The sequence below is a fragment of the Halyomorpha halys genome, unplaced genomic scaffold, assembly GCF_000696795.3.
Source record: "Halyomorpha halys isolate HHAL.00 unplaced genomic scaffold, Hhal_1.1 Scaffold144.1, whole genome shotgun sequence".
Classification (NCBI taxonomy): Eukaryota; Metazoa; Arthropoda; class Insecta; order Hemiptera; family Pentatomidae; genus Halyomorpha; species Halyomorpha halys.
In genome coordinates, this window is record NW_027106983.1 from 970,974 (window position 1) to 981,656 (window position 10,683).

Consider the following 10,683-nt stretch of genomic DNA (forward strand, 5'->3'; position numbering starts at 1 on the left):
ATAAATAAGAAAAACTTTTAATAATAGTAGAAAACGTTTATTACAGTAAAGAAAAGTTTAATTAATTATTGATTGAAAGGAAGAACATCAAAGTTCAGAAGCTTATTTATTACATAAGTCTTTTAGTGATGTTAATATAAATAATGTTCTTACCAAAATAAGGTAGATGATTACTAACCTCACCTTTATGTAATCTTTAAGGTGATTAGGCTAGAAGCCAGTAGGAGCAATTTTCCTAGTATTGATTTACTGGTTATTATAATGGACCATGCTTCATACTCTTGTACTGATACAATATAAGTTATTAAAATATGTTTATTTATTTTTGGAGCGTAGCTTACTTTTAAATGGTAGGCTGCAATCTGTCAACACCATTAATTATGGTAAAGAATGAAACAAAAAAGTGACACCATGCTTTTTCCAGAATAAAAATGCAGGCTTGTAATCTTCGAAATTATGGACTTCTTTCAACTAAAGTACGCTAATTTTGTCTGTCAACCCAATATTCGGTATTTGTATTATTGAAAGTCTTGAAAACGTCTTCAAAGAAAAACAGGATAAAAGAAACACTTTTTTAAAGAAGACTTTTCATTAGCATTATCAATTGTGTTTTCACCTAAACGAGTTTCTGTGAAAATAACTTTATAATTTCATATAAAATATTATGTGCATACAAAATAATGAAGTTTGATTACATATATGATATTTGGCCAATGACCGTTAGCCGATATATATCCCAAAGTATATTTGGCCAAGAGCCGAGATTTTATGATTTGGATATAAAATATAAAAATATTTAGTGGCGTGCATAGCATTGTAACAGTATGTACAATGTATATATATACCTCAGTTTATAATTAATATTAATATTCAAAAACGCCATTTCAAAGTCAGAATTCATTTTTTATTTGCCTAGTTTTCTAGATATGACTTGTCAACATGTTCATTCGCCAAACAAATTGCGTCAACATTTGCATACAAATATCGCTGTTTTTCTTGAATAGTGGCACGTCTGATAAGAATTTATTTAGATTTAGGCGTAATTCAAATATAGCAAAGTACTGTAGACAGCAAACAACTTTCTTTACTGAGGGCGTTCTACAGACTTTCCTCAAGCTATTAAGAGTTGTTACAAATCAACTCAAGTCTATGGTACAATTTATGCAATACCTCAAATACAAAGATAATTTTTGTTTTCAGATGAGCAACTATTCAAGTGAGGTATCAAGGATTCGGAAGTTATTTTAAGGCGTTTCTGTAGGAATTTGGAATGAACCTCTCTTGGAAAAGTGAATAAGGAGGCAATGGTTTCTGCATTCTCTGCTATCCCCTCGCTTAAAGACTTTTCCAGGTCCTTGGGTTTCTTTTTGTCCATCCATACTAAATTCAAGAAATTCTGAAATATTTCTGTCCCTCTCACTGCGGTATTAACTACATGGTTATTTCATCAATACCAGACTCTCGTCCTAGTTTCAAGGAGGTTATAGTAGCTGTAACTTCCTCCCCTGATACATTATTCATCTCCTAATGACAGTATTCAGGAGATAACCCGTGTTCACTGAGTTTCTGTACGTCTTCCAGTAATTTCTTGAAATATGCTGTTCATCTCTCCATTACTTCATGATAATATTATGAATATTGTATTAAAAATAAATACATATAAAACATATATATGTATAAAATATATATAAAACACCACGTTTTACAATATTTGAACCACTCTGTCGTAAAACATGTTATCTGGCATTTAGTGAGATTTAAAGTTTTTGTTATCGTGTAAAAGTGTTTTAACACGACAGTAGCACCGCCGCTCCAAGTACTGTCAACTATCAGGCAAGACCTAGTACGAAAATGCTGCCACGACTGTAGTAGATACTATCATGGCAGAGAGTGGGTATAAAACATGGTATCGGTTGAATATACCGGTTATATATCAGTTAGTCCTCATAGTTGGGGAAATAAAACTTTAAAATGTACATTTGTTAAGTAGATTAAATGACGAAGAGGCTGAAAATCATATTATCTATATATGAATATTATATTTCATGTTTTACTTCAAACAGGGCAAGTACTTCAGACATTATTTTTTGGAGGATAACTTGGATCCGATTTGCTTGCTCTCATACATGAAATCATATTTAGGGTCTTCAGCATCGTTATCACCAAAGGAGCTCATGTCAGAACAGTTACTAACATCGAACATATTGGATTTAATTTTTTTTATCATTAATGCACAGATGGCCATCAATTACTATGTTTTACATCCTACCGGTTATTACTTATTATGACTTAATACAAATGTTCGAAAAAAAAAAAAAATGAAATTTTTAACATATTCTTTTAAAAAACTGTGATATCTGCTTCAAGAAATTATATATTACCAAAAATTTCAATTCCCAAAAAACGTAAGATATTATGTTTTACGACCGAATGCCTCAAATGATGAAATAAATGTTCTTATAAATTATTACCTCTCTAGAAAATAGGATTTTACCGAATTTTAAACAAATATCCCTGTTTGTTTTCTCTTTCTGTAGTTTCTCCCATAGAATTTACGTATTATTTCTTCAACATTCAACGGGTGAAATAGGTTAGCTAAAAGTTAATTCAGTAAATTCAACATAATCTTCACTAAAACATTCATGAACATAACATCCCATATTATTTGAGAAGAGGGGTAACATATTTGGTAACTGCCCCGGATACTAAAACCAACTCTATCCGAAGCTACGCTATCTAACGTTAACGCTATTACTCATCCAGGGCACTTTGCTCTATCACTTGTAAAAAAAGAGGGCCATTGAAATGTACTCCAGTTATTGAACTCGTGAAGCAAACATATCTAATTTAAGAAGCGTTTTTTGCAGAACAAAAAAAAAAATGAGTCTAGCTTCATTGTGGATTAGGAACTTGGCGAGCTGTGGTATTGTATTACTAAGCAACAAAGTTTCAGACTTTATTAAACACAAGATCTGTGGGTCGATCGGATTGCCGCAAGGTATAAACTAGTCCGTACGGTCTGCTACCCACTGCCGATGTTATAAAGTCTATTCCATTGCAAACGAACATTTGATTCGATCATTCTTCAGGCATCATCAAAGTCTGTTTTTTTTTTTTTGATGCGCCCTTATTCACAACATTTCGAACAAATAATACAATTTAGGATGTCTGTTTTGGAATGCACCAATAGGGTTATCACATAATAGTGTTTCCATACCATCTCACAACTTAATTAAATTATTTTTTAATCAATTTCCATTTTTTATCCATTTAAATTATTAATAAGGTAAGTTAATTTTACTACCCATGTTCAATAAGATTATCATCCCAAAGCTTAGTAAAATAAAGTATTATTAATAAGTGTTTTTATTAATTTCGAGGTTAACTATTTTCTAAATTTTCACTACCGTAGTCCTTTATCAATTTTACTTCGAATCCAGTTTGGTAATTTCAGCAAAAGTAAAGCTCTGTTTTATTTATTTATTTTTTAAATAAAACTTAAAAAACATAAAATAAAAATAAGCTTTGGCCAATTTGAAATAAATATTGCAAGCATGAATCGTTACATATTTTATATTGATTTGAAAGGTGTTCCTTCTGACCCATGGGCAAGTTTTAATCACAGAATTCAAGAAAAAGACATGTGTCACGACTCGTCCGGGAAATAATAATAATACTATAATAGGCATAAAAATTATCTATAAAGTATGATAATCATTACTATTAATTCGCTCTATTCACAGTGTCGGGTACTGGCATTCTCTATGGACTTCTGCCATTTTTCTCCGTTTCTTATAGTTGATTTCCAATTACAAGAACACGAAAGGTATTCGGTATATCAGCTGGCACCCGATCTGCCCAGAATAATTTTGGACATTCCACTCTCCTCTTCATATTAGGCATGGAATCTGTGTATCAGCCGTTCCACTTAGTAACCTGCCCAGCTCATCATTTTTTCTGCAATTAGACCGAAAATGTCAACTTCACTTAAAGGCCATAATAAATAATTACCTTGTAAATAATTTGTAAATAGTATTTGAGTTGTATTATTGTTTAATTTAGTCACATTTATTTTTATTTATATTTAGTTATTTGAGAAGGAAAATATGTAATTATATTTGAGTGTTATAATGAGTAATAGAGACAGTTGCTAAGGGTTGATAATCGCCGCTAAGACGTTGCCTAGCAACGGGCCGACCATCTTCGTTTTTAAATGAGTTCCGGCTAATTAGTCTAAGAAGCTCTGTCTGCGTTTATAATTTAATAGTTTAGACATTTTTAGTGAGTTAACCGTCATTACAGTTCGACACCAAACCTTTTCTGTGTTTCGATTTTAATATGAGTTTCGGCTAATTATTGGCCATAAACGTGTGTAACCAGCCTTCGTGCCTGCGTTAATTTTGCTAATATTTATTGACCTTTTGAGTGCGTTAACAGACATTACAGTCCGGAATCAGACCTTATCAGCTTTCCGACTTGAATACAAATTGTTGCTAATTAGTCGGCTCGCATAATACATTAAAATAACTAGAGCCTGTCTGCCCTTAATAAGTGCTAGTGTGGCCATCTTGGGTATTGGGACATTTCGATTGTTTGTGAGCTATGGCACCAACTTTGGACCATGGGAGCGGTGTATTTAACTACAGTGCTGCGACCTACACATCTCGGCAGCACTCTTCCTCTGACCTATCGGATTAGAGCAACTTTTCATCGAACAGTATTTATTTTACTTATTTTTTGTTAATTAGTTTATTTTCCTCTTCATAATTTATTTAGCTAGTTTTATTTTTTTAAAGTTTTTTTTCTTATTTTTACTTGTGTTCATTGTTTTAATCATCTTTTGTTTATTTTAGTTTCAGTTTTATGAATGTTTAAATTGACCAAATAAATGCTTATATCGGAACCAGTTAGTTTTTTGTTCTTTTTAAAGCCTTCCAACAAAAATACATAGTCGATTTGAGGTGGTTTTTTACAGGCACACATAGCTAAAAATTCTTTCTGCTTCTCAAGAACGCTTGAACGCTCACTCGCTCAAGAACAAGACCGAAAATACTGCGCAGAACTTTTCTCTTGATACCTTTTTTCCTTATTTGATAGGGTCCACAGCAACTTAATGCATAAGTTAAGACTGGTTGAATAAAAGTTTTATGAAATCGTGCATTAGTATGCTTTGCGGTTGTAACTCTTTTCCTACCTCCGGAAATTTATTATTTAGAGTCTACTTGGGCTCCAAGATAAATTCTGCTATCTCAAAACTAATAAAGTAAATTCATTATTTCAACTAATAGTCGCCATTCTATTGTTTAGTCTTCTGCTATCTCCTGTTAACTTCGCTCTGACATTTAGGTCATAAATATATTCACGTAGTTGGTACAATACTGTAGGAGTGTAGGGAAAAAATTAACTATAGTCTAAACTAATAGCTAAAATTTCCATGGATACGATATTTATTTGTCAATGGTTCATTCATGAATAAGGATCGTATCCATTGCAATTTTAGCTATTAGTTTTAACTATAGCTAATTTTTGCCCAACTCTGCACTGTAGTAGGGCACAGTGTTGGAAAAGTAATTACAATTACAGTTTATTTGCAATGATTGTAATCCGAAATTACAATTTCAAGTAATTTTCAGTGATAGTTTCGAAAACACGATGGGACACTGTAATTGTAATTTTGGCTTGCAATTGTAAAGGAATCTGAGAAACGAAGTAATTGTGAAAAAGTTCTCCGATCTAGAATATTATATATATAATATAATTACATAATGGAGGTACCGCTTATGTCTAATTTTTAAACTTGGATGGTTATGATACCGATATAATTTAACAATTAGAGTGGAAGGTAATAGCAGAGCATACCCAGATGAAAGGATTGGGTACAAAGCTCGGAAAATGCGAGCAACTTAGCATAACAAGAACAGAGACCCACTTGAATGAAGAAAGGTATTAAAAGGAGCTTTAATCACCAAGTCCCAACTTAGCGTGGCTAGCTCCACTACTAAGGACTATTATATCATGCTCATTCTAGTCTTGTTTTTTCAAAATTCCATTAAATTAATAATTTTTTTAAATAGAAATAAATGGGTTAATAGTACAGGGAAAAACTCAAACATATTTATAATTTAAATTTCATCAAAGCTACGTATGTTGACGACACAGCCATAATTGCTAGACAAAAATGCGACACAGGCCTCACTAAACTTATAACATAACTTACAAAAGTTACAAAACTGTTGCCAAATATGGAAGAATCGACTGGACAAATCCCAACACATTACTTCTACGCTGATACAAGAAACCTCCTCTCCCATATACCTCAACAACTCACCCATCCCGCAAGCAGACTGTAACACCTCGGACTATCATTTGATAGGAGAATGACATTGGGACCACATATGAAAAACCCTCAGTCACTAAATCTATTGCACTCGCTACTCAAACAAAAATCCAAACTAAATGCTAGACAAAACTTAGGCACATACACATACTTACTGAAACCTGTCCTAAATCAAACGATTGAAATCTCTCTAATCTAAAACGTATCACCAAAGAACCCTGGTACGTAAATAACAATAATTTACATACTGACTAGCGGTCACTGAATATATAGGAATTTACTACATATGTTTTCATGAAAAATTACTAGAACACAAAAAAAAAAACTTATAGGACAAATGCCCACGACTCTCATACCTGAGAATACAAAGAGGAGACTAAAAAGAACGTGGATGAGGGACCTGTTAACATGAGAATGTAAGAAAAGCCAGAGAAGAGGCACCGTTGGGTGTTGTTCTTGTTCATGCCATACATGCAATTTACTTATTCTATGTAACAGCCAGGCAATCTGCTCATTGTCAATTTTGTATTATCTTATCTTAACCTGTAAAATCAATTACTATCCGCCTCCTGGAGATTGTAAAGCTCACAGTACTCTCCAGGGCTTTTGTAAATATGAATATTGGAGTCCATCCAATGGTCAGCTTTTCTCCTCAAGTCATGAAGGTCTGTAGTTAAACACCCGTCAGCAAAACTTCAATTAGTCTAAGAGCCCGAGAGAAAAAAAAATCAGATTATTTCTACTCAAATTTTTATTACTTTATTGAAAACTATATATAGTTAATAGTCAAAATTAATGACTCTGCCAACTATACTAAGGGGAATAAAAAATGACAGTTGTTTCAAAACGTTACAAAAAATTAATTTTTCATTCCAAGATCTATATTTTTAACTTTCTAGAACACTAACAAACTTGATAGACCTTCATTTAAAGTAGAGTAAATTTGCTAATAGGTTTGTGAGTCCTGATATAGCTGTTTACGTTCAGTAGTTCTAGATGGTTGGAGGTGCGGTCAGAGAATATCACAAGTAAGTTCAAACTTATTTACTAGTGCTAACGTTTCGGCCAGAATTTGTTGCCTTCATCAGGGATGAACAAAAAAAAAAAAAAAAGACAAAACCAATGAATAAAAGAATAAATAGAACAAATTATAAAGTTAAGTAATTTTTTTTCTTGATTCTGGTATTGTACTCACATATATCTTATTTCTCTTTGTTTTCTATTTTTCATAACTTTAATTTTTTAATTATTATTAAATTAAAATATTCATATTTCTTTGTTTGTTTCCAGTATACAATTATATATTTTTATTTTCTCAATTATGTTATTTTACTTCTATATTTAATCACTTATATATACGTTTTATTTTCCACTTCTTTCATTACTTTATTTTCGTTCTGTACAATTATTTACTTTAATCATTCTATATATTCTTTTATTCATTGATTGTTATTTTTTTTCTTATTCTCCGACCGCACTCCTAATCATCAGCTCCTCATATATAGTCAACTATCTTTTTATCGTTAAGCATCATATTTATTCACGTGATATATATGATACAAATTATTTTAGAGATATATTGTGATGTTATATTATTTCATTATTTTTATTTTTATGCATTTTATTCTAAGGCACTAAAGCCTATTTTCAATGTCTGTTATACTGCTCTAAAGGTGCTTGTCTCACAATAAATAAATAATGTTATCATCATTCTTTCATAATCTTCGACTTGTGACAAAATGTCGAGTTTATTTATATTAAATAATATGTACATAATATTGGAGAATGGAACAGATTGAAGAATAAAAAAATAGAATGTAGTGTTTAAATTTTCGTGCATAAAATATGTAAACCAGAGTTATGATTGTTAGCAAATAAAAATTGAATAAATTATCATGGATCGTGACGGAGTAGAATATTTAAAAATTGAATAAATAGAAATGTCAATTGAAATCTCAAGGTTGGGGCATTTACAGGAATCTCGATATTGTTTCACAATCGATTGGTGCAAAATTATTAATAGTTGTTTGGCAACTGTAGCAAAAACTTTTCATTCCTTTTCAATTTTTTTATTCATAATAAAAATATCCTCAGTTATTTATTTATTATATTTTGTACATCCCTGAGTGTTTTCTACGATTTGGAAAACATTTTCAATTAGTCTTTGGTTCAAGCTTCAGTAACACGGCTACTATAATATAAATATCTTTCCCAAAAACATGCCGTGAAATTGATTGAAGGTTGTTTCTTGTTTCTACACTAGTTTCTTTCAAGTTTTTTATGATCTTACTAATTAATTTATTTATGCAGTTTAAGTTTAATCATTACAGGAAAGTCTTTTTTAATTGTTTACAATTCATAATTCTACCAGTAAATTAATATTGGATAACATTAACAATTTTAAACGTTTAGTTTTTATAGCACTTCTGTTTTCTTTTTCATCAAGAGGTAATACTGCTACAACTATAAGTACTCCACAAATATGAGTACTAGAAGATTGAGTCAAATGAGCCTTTCCAAAGCCAATATAAATTAAACTTATGAATTATCTGAAACAGTTTTTTTTTTTTAATTTTACCCAAAAATGTTAATGTATAGCCTATTCTCATTTTTTAAAAACAATAACGTTATAATCTAAGAATAAAACAGTGTCACATATACCTAAGGGGAAGCTAAAGGGAAGGGTTACTTTGAAAATAAAATAAATTAATTTATAATATCTAAAAATCAAAGTTTGTATATGTGACTTATGTGATTGTTTTTCTAAAAAAACAAAAACATTTTTCTTGACCTGGCTCCACTTTTCTCCCACTCTTTAGTACGATTTATATTATATTTATATTAAAGAATATTAAAGTTTACTCAAAGTAATATAAAAAAAATTTTCATTATTTTTTTATATTGCTTTTAGATTAAAAGTACCCTTTTTTGATAGTTTTAGCTATTAGAGGTCTTAGATGGAAATATGTTTATATACGATCAACTCTCGAATTATTTTAGGATCACTGTAATATGTGGAGCTATAACCTCCGTGTTATTATTGTTTAATTATATATAAAAAAATTGTATCATTTTATTTTTTAAAAATTCGTAGCATTAAATTTTATTTCTGATATGTGTAATTTTAATTATTTTTCTAATCGATGCCTTCATTTCATATGGATCTTTAGGGTATGTCCCGCAAGACATCAACCATTCATTTAGAATTTTAGGTTTTTAAGAAATTACATTAATTCCAGACCCGGCCTGTTGCACGATAAATTTTAAACTGTTTTTAATCCGATAGTTAATGCTTACTGCTAGCATAGCAGTTACAAACATCCTGCACACGCTTTGACACAGGCGTACAGTTGCATAACGCAATTCTACTTCCTCATTCTATCCCTATTCAGCGGTGGCTTAAGACAATTGAAGATCCTAAAATTGTGTGGTCCTAAACAAAAAAAGTTTTAAGAAAAATCATACAATTATTAAAGAGTGTGATGTAGATGCTGTAAATTTAACAATTTGTTTTTAGATCCGTTCGATATTTTATGGAATATCCGTGGATCCTTTTCAATATTTTTCCAAAAGCTTCAAGATAAAATTTTTAGTCGGAGACCTTTGCTATCCTGGGCACTACCCAATCGCTTTGTCCGTTTGTCGAAATGTCCATCTTCCAAGGCATATTTACCATAACAGTATGTTTCCTCGTGGGATTATTCAACCAAGAATACGATAGTATAGTCAAATTTGAACTCGGCTGAACCACAAAGCATATTTTATGAGAAAAAGAGATAACAATACAATGGGCACCAAACTTATTTAAAATATTATCGAATTCTAGAGAAAATTTTTGTTTTAATCCGCTTTGTATTTCATAATTAATTTTTGAAATTTAAATTTCATTGAAAATGAAATTATTATTTTCGATCTTTCATGATGAAACCGTACGGATTTTCTTTACAAGGAAATCGATAAGGTGTTTTTGAAAGACTCAAGTCATCAATAGATATTTGGAATATAATCAGTTCTGACAAAGTACTTGAAATCCCTATGATTAGCAGTAGTCGTGGCTTTGTGTTCAAATATTATCTGATTTCAGAGTTGCAGTTAAATAAAAAAAAGGGCTTAAGATTCTCAAAGAATCTGTCCTGCCTTCTCTTCTACTTCACAAAGGTCTCATGTTATCCAATGTTAGTTACGTGTGAGGAAACCAGTTTAGTAAATGTTTACTATGAAGACCGAAATAAAACAATTCAAATGTTTGATGCAATTTATTTAAAAAGATAATAGCAGTATGAGAATATAATAATATAGAAATTAGGAAAGAGGGAAGGGAAAGCAAATATAAGAAGATACAAGTA

General features: G+C 30.9%; 1 protein-coding gene across 7 annotated transcripts in view; it reads right to left on the reverse strand.

Annotated features, from left to right (window-relative positions):
• The window catches only part of dysc (dyschronic), a 183,043-nt gene that overhangs the window by 40,394 nt on the left and 131,966 nt on the right, over positions 1–10,683 (reverse strand). The window lies entirely within an intron of this gene.